Here is a 16,498-nt window from a genome sequence, read left to right on the forward strand (position 1 = left end):
TGTGAACCTGAAACTGGGGAAGATATTAGTTTATTTTTATAGCTGGATTTTTTTTCCTTCAGTGCAGGAACTCAGGTCCCATCCTTCTTGCATTAAAACAAACAAAACAACAACAACAAAAACCAGAATTAAGCTCCCGGTCCTCCAGTAGATCCTGATATTTAGTCTAAGTGCACGAAGGGGCCTCGCCACATTTTCATGGAGCTTTGCATGCAATGCTCTCCTTTTCAGCTAATCTTGCAATCCTCTGGGGATTCATGATGAACGGACAGGCATTTGCTGTGTCCCTTTTAGAAGCTGAGATTAACCTATCTCCGCTTGAAAAGCAGGACGATAGATTAACAATGGCTGGAGCCTGAACAGGGACACTCAGCATTTCAGAGAGGCATCCTATGCTCTGCTTCCCATTGGTACTAACACTCTATTTCTAACACTCTTAGAAATCAAGATTAATCTCTCTCTCTCTCTCCCTGGCAGTGTAGTAGTCACACATTGGGCTGTGATCCGCATCATCAGCAGTTCAAAACCACCAGCAGACAAAGACTGGGCTTTCTACTCCCGTAAAGCTTGGAAACCTACAGGGGTCACTATGAGTCAGCTTTGGCGCCATGGAGGGGAGATGTGAAGATGACAGTCCCTGCTGCAGGAGGGGAAGTCACACCTCTAACTGAAGGAGCCATCTGAGAACTAGACACCACCGCTTATGGGTCAGAGCGCTCCCAGCCCAGCGGGAGAGTCCTCAGTCCCTTGCATGGTTTCTGGTTGTACAGGCACATCAGTAGTGTGCCATTGTCTGGTGATCTGTATGGTGTTTCTGCTCTGTGCTGGACACCACATTAAGAGTTGTAATGAAACAAATAAAGCCATTATAATTACTATTAATTCTAGTATTAGGTTTATTTGCCAGTGGAGAAGAGAGCCTTTCTGACATAGTTTGACCTCACTGCTTAATCATGTGTGTTAAAATGTTTTGAATAGAGAATAATAATTATTTTGATATTCAGTATCTATATTCCCATGTTTCTTTGGAGTTTCACGTATATGTTTGTGTGTATACATACACATATATGTGCATTATCTGTACTCAAAAGTTATTCATAATAATTTTTTTAAATCAATTTATTGGGGCTCATAAAATTCATCACAATACATAGATCAATTGTGTGAAGCACATCTATACATTTGTTGCCCTCATCATTCCCAAAATTCGCTTGCCTCTTGGGTTCCCGGAATCAGCTCATTTTCCTTTTCCCCCCTCCCCCTCCTTTCCTCTGCCCCCCTCCCCCATCACCCTTGATAATTTATAAATTATTATTATATCTTATATTACACTGCCCAGCGTCTCCCTTTTTAAAAGCATGTCCTGGGATGTGGACTGAAAACATCCAAGAGTAAGTAAAAAAAATGCCAAGTTCCACTGCCATCCAATCAATTCCAACTTAGAACCTCCCCATAAATGGTTGCTTTTTAGGAGTAGCCAGCCTCATCGGTTTCCCACGGAGTAGCTGGTGGGTTTGAACTGCCGATCTTGTGGTGAGCAGCCTAACTCTTACCTGACAGCACCACCGGGTTCACAAGTTGTATATAAATGATTTAGAAATTATTTCTAGATTTTATGTATATGTATATCTATATATAACATATATTGCTACAGAGTCATAGAAATGTTTAATAAAGAAAAATATAAAATAGATGAACCTATAGTTGTTCCACTGAGCTATTTTCCATCTAGCTCTACTAACTTCTGACGGAGTTGCTTCCATCTGTCTAAGCGGTCTGTGCTCTTTGATTTACTACCTCAGATGACATTTGCATCTTCCCCAACTCAGACTGTGCTCCTTTGAAATGCTCTTGGAGTTTGGGGAACAAAATAAGTCTGAAAGGGTGGTAGGATGGATGGGATAATTTTCCTCAATGAAATTATCTTAGAGGTGCCTTTAGTACCTTCGAAGAATGAAGAGGTGCATTATCATGATGGAAATAAATTCCTCGACACAAATTTCCTGGCCCTTTTCTCACCAATGCAGTCTTCCATTTTCTTAAAAGTTCTTCACAATACGTCCCCGTGATGGTTCCATGTCCTTCACGATTATTTATCAAGAGGCTCCCTTTGGAATCACTGAAGACACTTGCCCTCCTCTTCTGAGCTTCCCCTGCCTTGAATTCAGCTGGCCGAGTAGATCCCCCAGGAAGTCACAGCTGAGGCTGCACTCAGAGAAGTGCATTCCTGGGGAGCATGTCTGCTCCCACCCACCTATGTCTCTCTCTCACTGCCATCGAGTCAACGCTGTCTCCCAGAGGCCTCCTCGCAGATTTTGGTGTCCGCAGGTGGTGCAGAAGGTTCCAATCTACCCAGAGAAGTTTCTTGGAACAAAGGCATGGCATTGACACATGGTGGGGGGGGCGGGGGCGGGGGGGCATTGAAAATGTTCCACACTGACACGCAGAGGTAGCCATGAGTTAGAAACAACTCAACAGCAACTGAAATCTATCTAGAATGCCACTCTTAATGCAGACGAATGGGTGGTATCCTCACACCGGTAAGATAAAAAGTATTGCTACAGAAGCATCAGTTCATTCATGCAATGTTTACTCCAAACAAAACTGTTGTTAAAATCTCTGTGATCCGTGGATGGCTGCAGATGAGTTATCTCAGTATCACACTTGTGCTAGTCTCAGTATGGTGTTGCCCAGTGCTTTAGGGAAGATTCCAAGCTTTATTGGGATTCCCAAGGGGAAATCCTCATAGAGTTTTCTTAAAGGTGCTTATTATGCAACAATTTAAATAAAATTGAAAGCTGTTCTGAGATTTCAATGAGATTCAAGCTAGAAAAACGTTACTGAAGTTTTTTGTTTTTTACATCACAACAGTGAGCTTGTTCATTTTTCCAAGGTAGCACGGATTATCTTACAAGAATTTATGTTGTTGTGCAAAGTCAAGAACATTGAAAAGGAATACAATTTCAGTCCAATGAGGATGTGAAAACTGCTGTTTTGATAGGGTGTAAGCTGTAGAGAAACGAGTTCTTAGGGAAAGGGATAGACAGATGAAACTACCACCTACAGCAGTACCGTAGATACTCGTGTATCAGCCGAGTTTTTCAGGAATTTTTAATGCAGTTTTTGTGGTAAAATTAGGTGCCTTGGCTGATATTCAGGTGGGCTTATACTTGAGTATATACAGTATATGGACTTCAACAACAACAACAACAAAACCCAGTGCCATCAAGTTGATGCGAGATGGAGTAAATTGCAAGAAACAATAAGTGCACAAAGCATTGATATTTTTGGTTTATCTAAGTTTCCATGACTTTATACCATTAATTTTTTACTTAAATATTCATGAGTGAAGGAAATACATAAAAATATATATTCATATGCATATCTTTAATGCCATTTGGTGAGAAAAGTGGATTAAGCCTTTCCCATGGGTTACTGGGATACAAAGCATATTTTGGCTACACTAAATGGGATATAATATAGTCATTAATACAGTACTTGGGCAATTCAATAATAGGAACCCTAGTTTCATTTTTATCATCAAAGTCATATTTTCCAGAAAATGCTGTAGGGTGCCAGGGCATCTGTTCCAATGTCAAACAACTCTCTGTACAAAAGACTAAACCATCATTCAGCCCGACCCCATTCTCACACTGTTCTTATGGGTGAGCCTGCTGTGACAGCCACGGTGTCAACCCATCGCACTGGTCTTCCTCTTTTTCATTGCCCTAGAGTTCCTCTACTATACCAAGCATGATATACTTTGCCAGGGACTGTTTGTTCTTTCCTGATAGTATGTCCAAAGTGTCCTTGCCTCCAAGGAGCATTCTCGCTGTACTTTTTCCAAAACAGACTTGTTTGTTGTTTTGACAGTGCATGGAACTTTCAATATTCGTCACCAGTATTGAACTAACAATTTATATGCTGAGATTATCCTTGGGTTTTCCTTATTCAATGATTCAATGACATACTTTCACAAGCATATAAGGCAATGGAAAATACCATGGCTTGGGTCAGGCTCACCTTAGTCCTCAAAGTAACATCCCTGTTCCTCAATACTCTAAAGAGATCTTGTGCAGTAGATTTACCTAATACAACGCATCTTTTGATCTCTTGACTGATGCTTCCATGAGCTTTGATTTTGGATCCAAGAAAAATGAAATTCTTGACAACTCCAATCTTTTCTCTGTTTATCATGATGTTACTATTGGGCCTATTGTGAGGATTTTGGTTTCTTTATATTGAGTTGTAATTCACAATGGAGGCTGTAATCTTTGACCCTCATCATTGATTGCTTCAAATTCTCCTCACTTTGAGCAAGCAATGTGTTCCATCTGCCATAACTCAGGTTTATAATAGCCTTCCTCTAATTCTGATGCCACATTCTTCTATTATGATCCAGCTTCTTTGATGACTTGCTCAGTATACAGATTGAACAACTATGGTGAGAGGATACAATCCCGATACACACCTTTCCTGATTCCAAACCATGCCATATGCTCATATTCCGTTTGCACAACTGCCTCTTGCTACAGGTACTGGTTCCACATGAGCACAATCAAGCACTCTGGAAGCCCCATTCTTCTCAAGCTATTCATCCGCTTCTATGGTGCACAGATCAAGCGCCCCTGCACAGTCAATAAAGCACACGTTAATATCTTTCTGGCTTTCGCTGCTTTCAGTCAAGATCAATCTGACATCAGAAATGATAGCCCTTGTTCCAAATTATTTTTGAATCAGGCCCGAATTTCTAGCAGCTCCTTCCTAATGGATTGCTACCACAACTGTTGAATGATCATTAGAAAAATCTTACTTGCATGTAATATTAATGATCTTTCCTATGATTTGAGCATTTTGTTGAGTCACCTTCCTTTGGACTGGTTATAAAGCTGGCCAGATAGCTGTCTTCCAAATTTCTTGGCATGGACAAGTGAGTTCTTCAACAGTTTATCAAATCATTTCAATTAATATTCCATCAACTCCTGTAGCCTTGCTTTTGACTAATGCCTTCAGCATAACTTAGACTTTGTCCTTCAGCACCATTAATTCTTGATCATACACTACCTCTGGAGATAACTGAATGCCAACTACTTCTTTTTTGGTATAGTGACTCTACATAGTAATTCCGTCTTCTTTTGATGCTCCCTGAATCATTCAATATTTTTCCCAAAGAACCCTTGAATTTTATCACTCAGGCTTGATTTTTTCTTGAGTTCTTTCCATTTAAGATCTGCTGAGCATGTTCTTCCTTTTTGGTTTTCTAAGATTGAGTCTTTGCATATTTCATTAAAATATTCTAATTTGTCTTCTCCAGGTACAATTTGAAATCTTCTGTTTAGCTCTTTGAGCCATGCTGAGCCCTGCACAAGCCCTGGAGTTGCGTCCACCGCTATTGGATCCACAAGACTTTGCACCCACTGGCATGTGGCTTCGTGAGTCTGAAGACAGATTTCTGGACTAGAAGTGGACTTATAGCCTTTTGTTGCACTGGGCTGGGATGTTCTCCTAATATATAATTACTTCTTGATATAAAACTCTCTCTTACACATGTATGAGTGTCTCGGATTTGTTTCTGTAGTCAACCCAGCCTAACACACTTGGTCTTCCAAATTCTATCATGTGATCTTTAGTTTTCTCTTAATCACCAAGGCATATTTTCCAACATCTCTTCCTTTTCCTTGTTTACAACTTTTGCATTTGCCTAGTGAATAATTGTGAGATAGTTGAGGTTTATCGTGGCACCCTGGCCGATAAACACAGGTGGAATTAATTGAAGGATGGAGAGATAAATGGCTCAGTGAGCTTCGCCTTTCTTGTTCTCTGGTCTCTTGTTCTCTGATGGTCGGACCAGGTTGCAGCTGCCTTAGCCAGTTAACTGCTTTTGCTTCAAAGGCTCACTTCCTGTGAGACATCCCTGAGAAGAAGCCACATGGACCTACCCTGATGCAGCCCTGGGTGCTGGAGCAGCTGCATGGAGAACCCTGCCAGCACTGAGATGATTACACGCTCACTGATTCGGCTTTCCTCCTGTATTTGGCGTCATTGTGTGTGGTTTGTTAGATTGAGGAAGACTTTGTAGATTGGTGTTGGACATATGGGCTAATGTTGGACTTATGGGCTTGGACAGCACTGGGTTGGGTTGCTTTCTTAATGTACACTTACCTTTTATGTAAAGCTCTCTCTTATATACATATGAATTTCTGTGGATTTGTTTCTCTAGTCTACCCAGACTAACACAAATTGTCAATGCATTTTGATTACATTTTAACCGGTTCCAGACTAAAGACTTTGGTAAAATTCTTCAATCTCTGCATGACTAGCTTTAGTAGTTGGCTCATATGTTTGAATAATAGATGTATTAATTGGAATTCCTTTTATTGGGATGGATAATATCCTAATACAGACAACATTATACTTCAATATGGATTTTGAAATATCCTTTTTTCTTTTCTTTTGTAGCTTCTAATTTGTTTTTATTTTATTATCATTTTATATTGCTCACTTTGTCAGGGCTCTTACAAATATTATATTAATCCATAAATCAATTACATCAAGCAAACTTGTGCAGATGCTGCCATCATCATTTTCTAAACATTTTCTTTCTACTTGAGCCCTTGGTATCAGCTCCTCTTTATTCCCTCCCTCCTCCACCCTACCACCTTCATGAACCCTTAATAAATTACATATATATTTATTCATATCTTATACCATCCAATGTATCCCTTCACCCACAGTTCTATCATTTGGCCCTCAAGGGGGTGGGAGTAGTTATACATCCAGCATTGCTATCAGTTTCCCCCTCTGCCCTCCATTTTCATACACTCATGGTATCGTTACTCCCATGACTGTTTCTGATGGGTTTAGTTATCCGTGTGTCAAAAGCTCTTATCTGTACCAATGTACATACAGCGGTCTAACAGGCTTGGTGAGGTAGACGTGCGGCATGATGGTGAGATCTCCTTTTGATGACAAGTGCCAGACCATTCTTGACTCTCTCATTCCTAGAAATGAAACCACATGATTTTCCAATTCAAAGTGGCCAATACCAGTCTATCTCAGTTCACAAGCCCATAAGATATAGATCTTCATGTATTCCCTTTCATTTTTGACAACTTCCAATTTTCCTAGATTCATACATCCGTGTTCCCAGTACTATTAGATTTATGCAGCTGTTTCTTCTCATTTTGAGTCATGCCTAATTAGCAAAAGAAGGTACCAAAGGCTTTACTTCATTCATACTATTACGAGCAACTCTACTTTGAGAAAATAGAGCTTCCTCAGTCATACTCTGGGTGCTTGCTAATCTAGGGGGAGGGTGGATGTTCCTCTTTCGTCACTGTCTCTGACAACATTAAGCTGATATTCATAAAGTTTTCAGTTTCTGACAGTGTTCTACTGTGTTTCATATGATTTTCCCTGGCTCAGTCCTCAGAAGTATGTAGTTGATTCCTTTATCACAGTCTGTTTTTAATCTGGAAGCTCTGCTGAAGCCTGTTGCTGTTGGGTGATCCTGCGGTACTCAGAATAACATCAACAGAGCATCCAGCATCACAGCAAACACAAGCCACCACAGCACAACAAACTGACAGATAAGTGGTGGTTTCCAACCATAGTAGTTTGAAAGTATATTTTGCAAAAATACTTTTTTTTCAAAAAATGATTTCTTCAGTAGAAATACCATTTTCCAACAACTTATAGGGCAACTATACACATGCACCTCTACAGCTGGACTATAGAGGAATCAAATTAACACTGTCTGTAAGAAAAGCCAGTGGAGAGGCCCAAAATTATCAGCATAAAGAAGACACGGCCCTATTTTTGAACTCATCATCTCTTGCTAGTTTAAAATTTCAGATTCAAGCTGAAGAAAGTAATATCAAGTTCATGATAGCCAAGATAAGACCTGGAGTATATCATTGAACACTGGGGCAGGAGACATAAGGTAGGATAACATTTAGAATTGTATGCATGGTGAACGAAAAGGGTCATTAAACATACAGTAAAAGGAGACTAAAATACGTGTGCAAAATGGGACTTTGAAACTTGCTCTTGACCTTAGAGCAGCTAAAGCAAATCAAAGAAAGGATTAAATTAGAGCTGAACAGAACATTTCAAGTATTGGCTCAACAAGACAATAACATACCAAAAAAGGTAGTTTAAAAAGCCAAACAGAGAAGAACATGCTTATAATATCTCAAGCTGAAAGAACTGAAGAAAAATCATAATATTTGGATTGCAATAGTGAAGTATTCTAAGAAAGCCTGGTGTCCTATATGGTGGGCTGCTAGCCACAGGTCAACAGTTAGAAACTGTTAGCCCCTCATGGGAGGAAGGCAACACTTTCAACTCCTGTGAAGAGTTACAGCCACAGACACCACCAGGGGCAGTTCTATCCTGTCCTGTAGGGTCACCATGAGTTGGAATACACCCAAGGGCAGTGGACTGTTTTGTTTATGGGCAAATATTGAGGAATTCTTGGCTAAAAGCGAGACTACCACCATGATGTTTACTTGTGTTTCATTGACTATGCAAAGATAGTCACCATGTGAACCCTAACAAACTATGTTTGTGTTTGAGAAGAATGGGAATTCCAGAACACTCCATTGTTCGCCTGCAGAGAAAAGTTGTACGTGGATCAAGAGACAGTTGTACAAACAGAACAAAAGAATACTGCATAGCTTAAAACCAAGAAATATGTGCAACAGAGGTTGTATCCTCTCACCATACTTGTTCAATCTTATGCTGAACAAGTAATATAAGAAGCTAGGTTAGTCTATCTAGATAAGATAGGTGGGATAAACAATCCCAATCCAGAGGAGAAAACAAAGGGACTGATGGTTCCAGGGGGACAGGGGAGAGGGGGTGGTGGGGTGTCAACTAACCCAGGGACAAGGGAACACGGTGTTATTTAAAAGTGATGGTGAGGAGGATATAGGATACCTGGTGGGGCTTGATCAAGGTCAATGTAGCCAAGAGGAATTATTGAAACATGAGTGAAGGCCAAACATGACAGTGGGACAAGAGGAAAGGAAGAGGAAATAGAGGAAAGCAGTAGGAGGCAAAAGGCATTTATAAAGCTCTAAATACAAGAGGTATGTATGTAAATATATTTATATATCACTATATGGAAATAGATCTATGTACATATATTTATATGTTAAATATTAGGTGGCAGATGGACATTAGGCCTCCACTCAAGTACTCTCTCAATGCAAGAATGCTTGTTCTAATAACCCAGCATTCTGTGATGTTCACCTCCTGACAAGATGGCTGAAGACAAAATTGGTGCATAAGCTAATGTGGTGAAGAAAGCTGATGGTGGCCAGCTTTCAAAAGATATAGTGCCTGGGGTCTTAAAGGCTTGAAGATAAACAATCGGCCATCTAGCTCAGAAGCAACAAGCCCACATGGAAGAAGCACACTAGCCTGTGTGATCATGAGGAACTGATAGGATCAGTTATCAGGCATCAGAGATCCAGAAAAAAAATCACATCAAGGTGAATGAGGGGGAGAGCAGAGTGGGGATCCAAAGCCCATCTGTAGACAATTGCACATCCCCTTACAGAAGGGTTACGAGTTATGTGTTAAAAATCCTTTTTATCCCTAACACCTTCAACAGAATATTGTTCATTTTAAAATAATACTTTCCAATTGCTAAAATGGCATCTAATGGCTGCCTTGATTTCCCTAATTACTTGTATAATTGATCCCTGGTGGCAAGATAGTTCAGTACTCACTTATTAATGTAAAAGATTCTGGGTCTGAATTCATCAGCTCATTCAAAGGACCAAGATGTGCCTATGTGCATTCTCAAAGTTGAAACTGTATGAGGCAGCTCGACTCTATTCTATAAGGACACTGGATACCAAGATTGACTTGTGGCAAGGGATTTGGTTTTTTAGTTTAATAGCAGATGAAGGTACACTGGCAGCACAATGGTTAGGCACTTGGTTACTAACCAAATGGTTAACAGTTCAAAACCACCAATGACTCTGTGGAGGATAAAAACCTGACAATCCACTCCCATGAGATCACGGTGGTTGTTGCAAGCGTCCTATGAGCAGGAAAAGAGACGTTGTTGGGTCCTGCACCATCTTTGCCATCTTATTATGTTTGATCCCACTGGTGCAGCCATTGTGTCAATCCATCTTCTTTAGGATCTTGCCCTTTTACCCCAACCCTCCACTTTAGCAAGTAAGATGTCCTTTCCCAGGGACTGTTCGTTTTGTAAGGAAACAAAAGTCCTATAAATGCCTGTCACTGCTTCAGCCAAAATCAGAGACTAAGTTGGTTCACCAAATTCTATGTTTATGTCTGTGAGCATTAGACAGCAGGTAGAAGTGGGGTTTGCTATCTGCAAAGTGCTGCCAAGGCTCAGTAAATACTGATTCCAAGATTCAGTCAATATCAAGCAAATTATATACCTTAAACTATGTTGGAAAACTCCACAAACCAAACAAAAATCAGGTTTTGCAACGTCCCATGAGAGAATCAGCAAGTCTTACAATGATCAGAGGACACCTCCCCACCCCCACACACCTGAACAATGTAATAAAAGCAACACACTTCACAGGAAACAATCTACATTTCTCCAGCATGTAATCAGACAACCAACTGACATGTATATTTCTCCTGGGTGTCACACCCCCTCCATCCTGCCATCCCCTGAGGTCAGGCTCCATTGCTTATCTGAATGGCCCTGCTTGCCTTCTTCATCAATGGACTATCCCTATTGATTCAATCTAAAAGGAATTTTTACTGCAAGTAATGAGATGTTCATGTTGCTGGAATTAAGTGCTTTTCCTACCAAGAGAAAAGACTTACTTTGGTAAGACACAGGGCGCTGAAAGATAATTTTATGTAAACGCTCCTAGGCGGAAGACAATCTTACCAGCCAACGTGACCCAGTAGGCCTCCTATCCCACGTGCACATTGAGCTTTCTTAAAGTCCCCGGGGTTCACATTCTTGGGAACCATCAGGTTACAAGGGATTCCAGGAAATGTAGTCCCAGCACATTGCCATGAGCTTCATGCACGCTCTTTCCAAATCTCCACTTTGGCTCCCTTGCGCTGTGTCAGTCCCATAAAGATTTAAATCTACAAAATCATGTAGGCCGTGGTAGCCTGTCATATAGGGTTGCTATGAGTTGCATTTGGCTGGGTAGCACTCAACAATAACTGTTGACAGAACAGTTCATTGCTTACCTCCTGTTAGGTTTCTCGGGTTACTTAGCTCTCGCTTCTCAACACTGAAAGAATTCATGCTTCAGAACTACTTTTGTAAATCCAAGTGACTTTTATAAGGGAAAGGGACATTTCAGGTATTCAAGACACACTATCTCTGAAAAGTGGGCAAGGCTGTATGGTGGGAGCCATGGGAAAGTCCACGACTGAACATGTCCATTTCAGAGGAACATGGAAAACCATGTGGACGGAATACCTGAGCGGGAGCAAGACATCAGCATGCAGAGCCAAGGGTAGGAACCAAGAGCAGGGAATCCCAAGAGAGCAGGGAATCCCTGCAAGTGGTAGTAATCTCACCCTTCATTTGCAGTGTGCACTTGAACAAGACAAGAGAGCATGGCCTGCCAGTGGCCCGCTTGTATCTCCCTCCTCTCCCCCCTGGCTGGGGAGGAGCGCCTTAGAGTATTGGCTGATCTGACTGGCTGAGTTTAGTCGCACCTGTGTTATGTTGCATTGCTGGTGCCTAGTCTTTGCCCCCAGGAGGACCTCCACCAGGGCCTAGGTGACTTGGGTCTGAGCATGCTCACTTCTGGGTTTTCCCATAGGTGTCTAAGTAGTGTGCCTGATTTCTTTCCAATCCCTTTATTGTGGCATGGGCAGCTCATTTCCGCGAGGGTAGGCATTCAGGAAGACAACCCCCTTTTATCTCTAATCTAGTGACCTATCACTACTAGATCAGCCACCCACCCAGAGATGCCATGAGAGACAGGCCTGGCAATCTGATTGCCAAAGATCGTAGCATTGAAAACCCCATGCAGCAGTGCTCTGTTCACATGAGGTTGTCCTGAAGTTCAAAGTCAGATAACAAGACTAATTTTGCGTATGGATTTTCTACTTATCTTCTCTGGCTATTGTCCTAGTGCCCTTGTTTTCTCATTTTGTAGTATTAGTAAGTTTTCAAAATTCTGGATTTTTGTAAAATGACTTGTAAGAGGAAAATGATCTCCCCCATTGAAAGCAACAGATGGTGTCCCCACTTTGCTGAGTAAGAGGATGTAGTTCTCTCTGCTCACCACATCCACTTGGAATTTATCCTTTAACTATTTCACATGAACTGTAACCAAAGACCGAGAGCAGACTCGAGTTCAATAGGAGAGGGTAAGTAAAGGCAAGCGTGAGAATCCACAGCTTGTGTTTCCGAGGGGAAAGGAAAACTGTTCTGGAACAGCTATTTCTAGGTGACTATTGTGACGAGCACTTGAAAATTGAGGCACTTGACAAAATTAAAATGCCTGCCACGGGTCTGAATCAGATTCCATTTGTCCTGCACCCCTACTTCTGCCTTTTACAGGGTCTATCATAACTTGTTCTATACTATTTTAAGGTGGCCTCCCATATTGCTGCAGAAATGAACTACAGAATATTAGAAATGGGAGCTAAGAAACTTTTGAGTTATACAGATCATGTTGAATATCAAACAACATGTACTCCTTCCCAACTCTGCAGAGCTCTGAAAAACTGAGTGTAAAGGACCTGGTGTGCATGCTCCCTCTTTCGAATGCCATTTTGAACTTCCATGTTGGAGTTTTCTGATTTTGATCTATGAATAAAAATATTTATTTCACAGAAATGTTGCTTCACTTTTAACATCATTCAATTATAAAACACTAACTTAATCTGGTTAATAGTAGTTTGCTGTAGAGTCTGTATATTTCCAGGAGGATGATTCCTTAGATGTCTAGGGAATTGTTTAAATTCATTAAAATGCGTAGGGTAAGACGGAAAGTTAGGTGAACACCTGCAAGCTCCAATTTAAAGGACCATGCAATTTATAATTCACTGCATAGGAGTACAAGACAGGTTCAGGGTTTGGGGCTCTAGGAAACCAGGAAGTTCTGGTAGATGGGTGGGTTGAAACGCTCCCTGGATAGTGTGTGTGTGTGTGTGTGTGTGTGTGTGTGTGTGTTTGGGGGGAGGAGCTGCTAAAGTTTGTATGTGCTGGTTATCTTTTGGCTGATAGTGTCAATAAGATAAGTGAAGGGATGTTTCCTACCTTGTGGAAAACAGAACCAGAAAGAGAGTGTATGTGGACAAATTCTCTATATTCATACATTAAGGAGTCTGGGAGGCCAGGACTCCTGTGAAGGGAGACTCCCTCCACCTTCATGGGTTGGGGTGCATAGCACTCACATTCGAAGTAAAAGTTCTCCCCAGCGATGTCCCCCTGTAATAGTGCCAACTTTAAGGTGCTACTTGCAAGCACATGGTTGTTACTATATGCTTTTGTTGGTCAACTTCTTGAAGCTACTTTGAGAACAATCAGACCCTATTGTCTGTCCCACCCTAAGTAGGGCCCACTCCCTTATCAGGATCATAGATTGTTGCCCTGGGGAAGAGGTCAGAGACACCCAAGGTCAAGCCAGCTCAGAGACTACCAAAGTTAGGCCATCATCTTGACTCTAGAATCTCCCCATCTTGTTACATATAGAGCGTCCTGTCATATGTATGCCCCTAGTACCTTCCATTCCTATTCTGTATATGTCCCTAGCTTGTCCACCTCCTGTTATTGCATGCCTCTAATCTAACCCCTTCCTGTCATATATATGCTTATCGTGGCTTGCATGCCTGAGGTCATATAAGCTCTTGTAAGAATACATTATTGCCTCATTTGGGTTCCAGTAGCCATGGAAGAGGTGAGCCCTTGAATGTCCTTTCTCCCATCTCTGTAATTACCCTTCAGTTACACAACCAACCCCTGGGACGTCTTTGGCTGTGGAGGCTGATCCCACACCACTCCAATGAATTAGCAAAAGAATAGAGTAACATTAACCTGCAGATATGGAAGTTTCAGTTATGACTAAAAATCCTGATGCCAGAATGCAGGTGAAAATTTTATAGGGACTTGTGAGAGAATGTTATTTTGCAACTCCTAGGAGAATGACTGGCATTCCAACCAGCATGATGGGACTCAGTAAGTCTTGCCCCTATCCCCTGAAAGACTACCCAGCACTTTTAAGGGGTCCTGAACATGAACTTCTGTTAGAGTAATAAGGGATTCTTGGAAATGAAGTCCCAAGATGCTGTCATGGACTCCACGCATCCTCTATCCAAATCTCCACTTTCTTCTTTTGCCTTGTCTCATTTCCTCCTGAGAGATTTCATATTCATGTGCTTTATGGAATTGAGGGCAGAGGTCTCTCCTATAGCTTCTTCCTGAGCGCGTGGAGTAGAGTACCATTACCCTGTCTGTAAGAGTAGAAGGTTCTCTGGTTCTGTATTAAGGGAGCTGCGCGGCTTGGGCTGTGAGTCATTCACAGGCATGGGTTTGTTCATGGTCTGCAGTATCGGTTTCTTCAGGAACAACTGGGTCTATTATTTCAGAAAATTTTGTCTATTATTTCAGACATTCACACCAAAGGTTGTCCTCGGGGAAAGCCTCACAGTCATAATGAGACAAAAGAAAAGAGGCTGAGGAACAGATGGACAATCATCAACATTATGTTTGCTCAAGAACAATCCCAAACTAAAATAACATATTATTTTATGTTTCTCATAGTCAAGAAGGGGTTGGTTGGTCCAACAGGCTGAAATGAAAGGACAAAGAAAGACAACTCCTTTTTCCTACATGTACTAGCTTTGAGAACATTCTTAAGCCACATTTCATAATTTGTATGTGGTGTGTGTGTGTGTGTGTGTGTATCAATTTCTTTATGTGAGCACACTGTCTCTCCCAGTTTTTTCTAGGATTTTTCCTGACCAGCTGTGAAGTTTAGTGGTTAGAAACACTAGGGGGTATCCCCCCCAAAAAAGGAATATTTTCAAAGCTATATATTTAATTTTTTTTTTTTTTTTTTACAAAACAACCTTATCACCTTCAAAGTACTCTGCGTTACACTTAATACGTTTGTCAAGTCTGCAATTCCATTCTGGGAAATATTTTTCAAACTCATCTGTTTGGATGGCTGACAGCACCTCCCTCATTTATTTCTTCACCTCTTCTACATAGTCAAATCGCTGTCCTTTCATATCCCTCTTCAAACAAAAAGTAGTCACATGGAGAGAGGTCAGGTGGGTAAGGTGTGTGAGGCAAGGGAGACATGCTGTTTTTTGCCAAAAACTGGAGTACTGAGATGGCTGCATGAGCAGGTGCATTGTCGTGGTGGCAAAACCAGTCCCCTCTCTGCCACAAATCAGGCCTTTTTGTTGCACACTGTTACACACTCTTTTCAGAAGCTCTAAATAGAAAACTTGATTAACAGTCTCACCTGGTGGGATAAAATTCCAAATACACTATCCTCCTCACATTTAAAAATCAAATGAGCATCGTCGCCATCTTTGATTTCACTTGATGAAATTGGGGGGCGGGACGGGTGTGGCAACATAACAATGATCTCTTCCGCTGGATTGATTTATGTTTGCTTTCAGGGTTGAAGGAATAGGACCAGGTCTTGTCACCCATTATGACCTTGGAGGGAAAGTCTGGGTTGCCTTGGAGCTGTTTTTCAAAGCAAGGCATGTTTCCAGTCAACGTGCTTTTTCCTGGTCAGTCAGAACCCAAGGCACATGATTCACAGCGACCTTTCTCATTCCCAAACCTCCTGTTGAAACTCTCTGACCTGAGCTCCAAGTCAGTCCAGGTAACTCCCCCTCTCTTCAACGTTCCATTGCCAGCCTTCCGGCACAAGTGCACACATTTTGTTGATAGTTTCATCTGTTCAGGAAGTTGACGGGCATTCAGAATGACGTTTATCTTCAACTGACATTTCACCTTTTCTGAAACAAGAAAACCACTTGTACACTTGAGTTTTCCCCATAGTGCTGTCCTTGTAAGCTGTGTACAACATCACAATTATTTCTACGGCATTTTTCCTGAGCGGAAAACAAAATTTCCTAGCTGGATGCTGTTCTCATAAATTGGTCATCACAAAAATCGAGATTCGAGTGAAACTGCTTTTATGAAAAAGTTCACTGTGACCTGAGAGAATCTTCCCAGGTGATGCCACTGGGTGCACTAACTGAGTCAGTGTCTAGGTGCTCACCTGGGGTGGGGGGTAGGGGGTGTACTATAAAGGCTTCACCCTGCAGAGCTTTTTTCCAGGTTTTTAGGGTTGTTGTTTTTTTTGTAACCCCTCGTATGGATGTAGCTCGAGTCCAGGAGATGACTTTCATAGGATGGAGATATGGACGTGTGTACAGCCTGGGGCTTTCTGCAGAACACAGGCTTTCTGGTTTCTGGCACTGACACGCTCCCTTCTCTTGAATAGAGTGTGAAGATACTTCACTTGGGTTTTACTTGCGCATAAGAATTCTGCCA

The sequence above is a fragment of the Echinops telfairi genome, unplaced genomic scaffold (genome assembly GCF_000313985.2).
Source record: "Echinops telfairi isolate 266 unplaced genomic scaffold, ASM31398v2 ScPeMD7_6;HRSCAF=24_0, whole genome shotgun sequence".
NCBI classification, from domain to species: domain Eukaryota; kingdom Metazoa; phylum Chordata; class Mammalia; order Afrosoricida; family Tenrecidae; genus Echinops; species Echinops telfairi.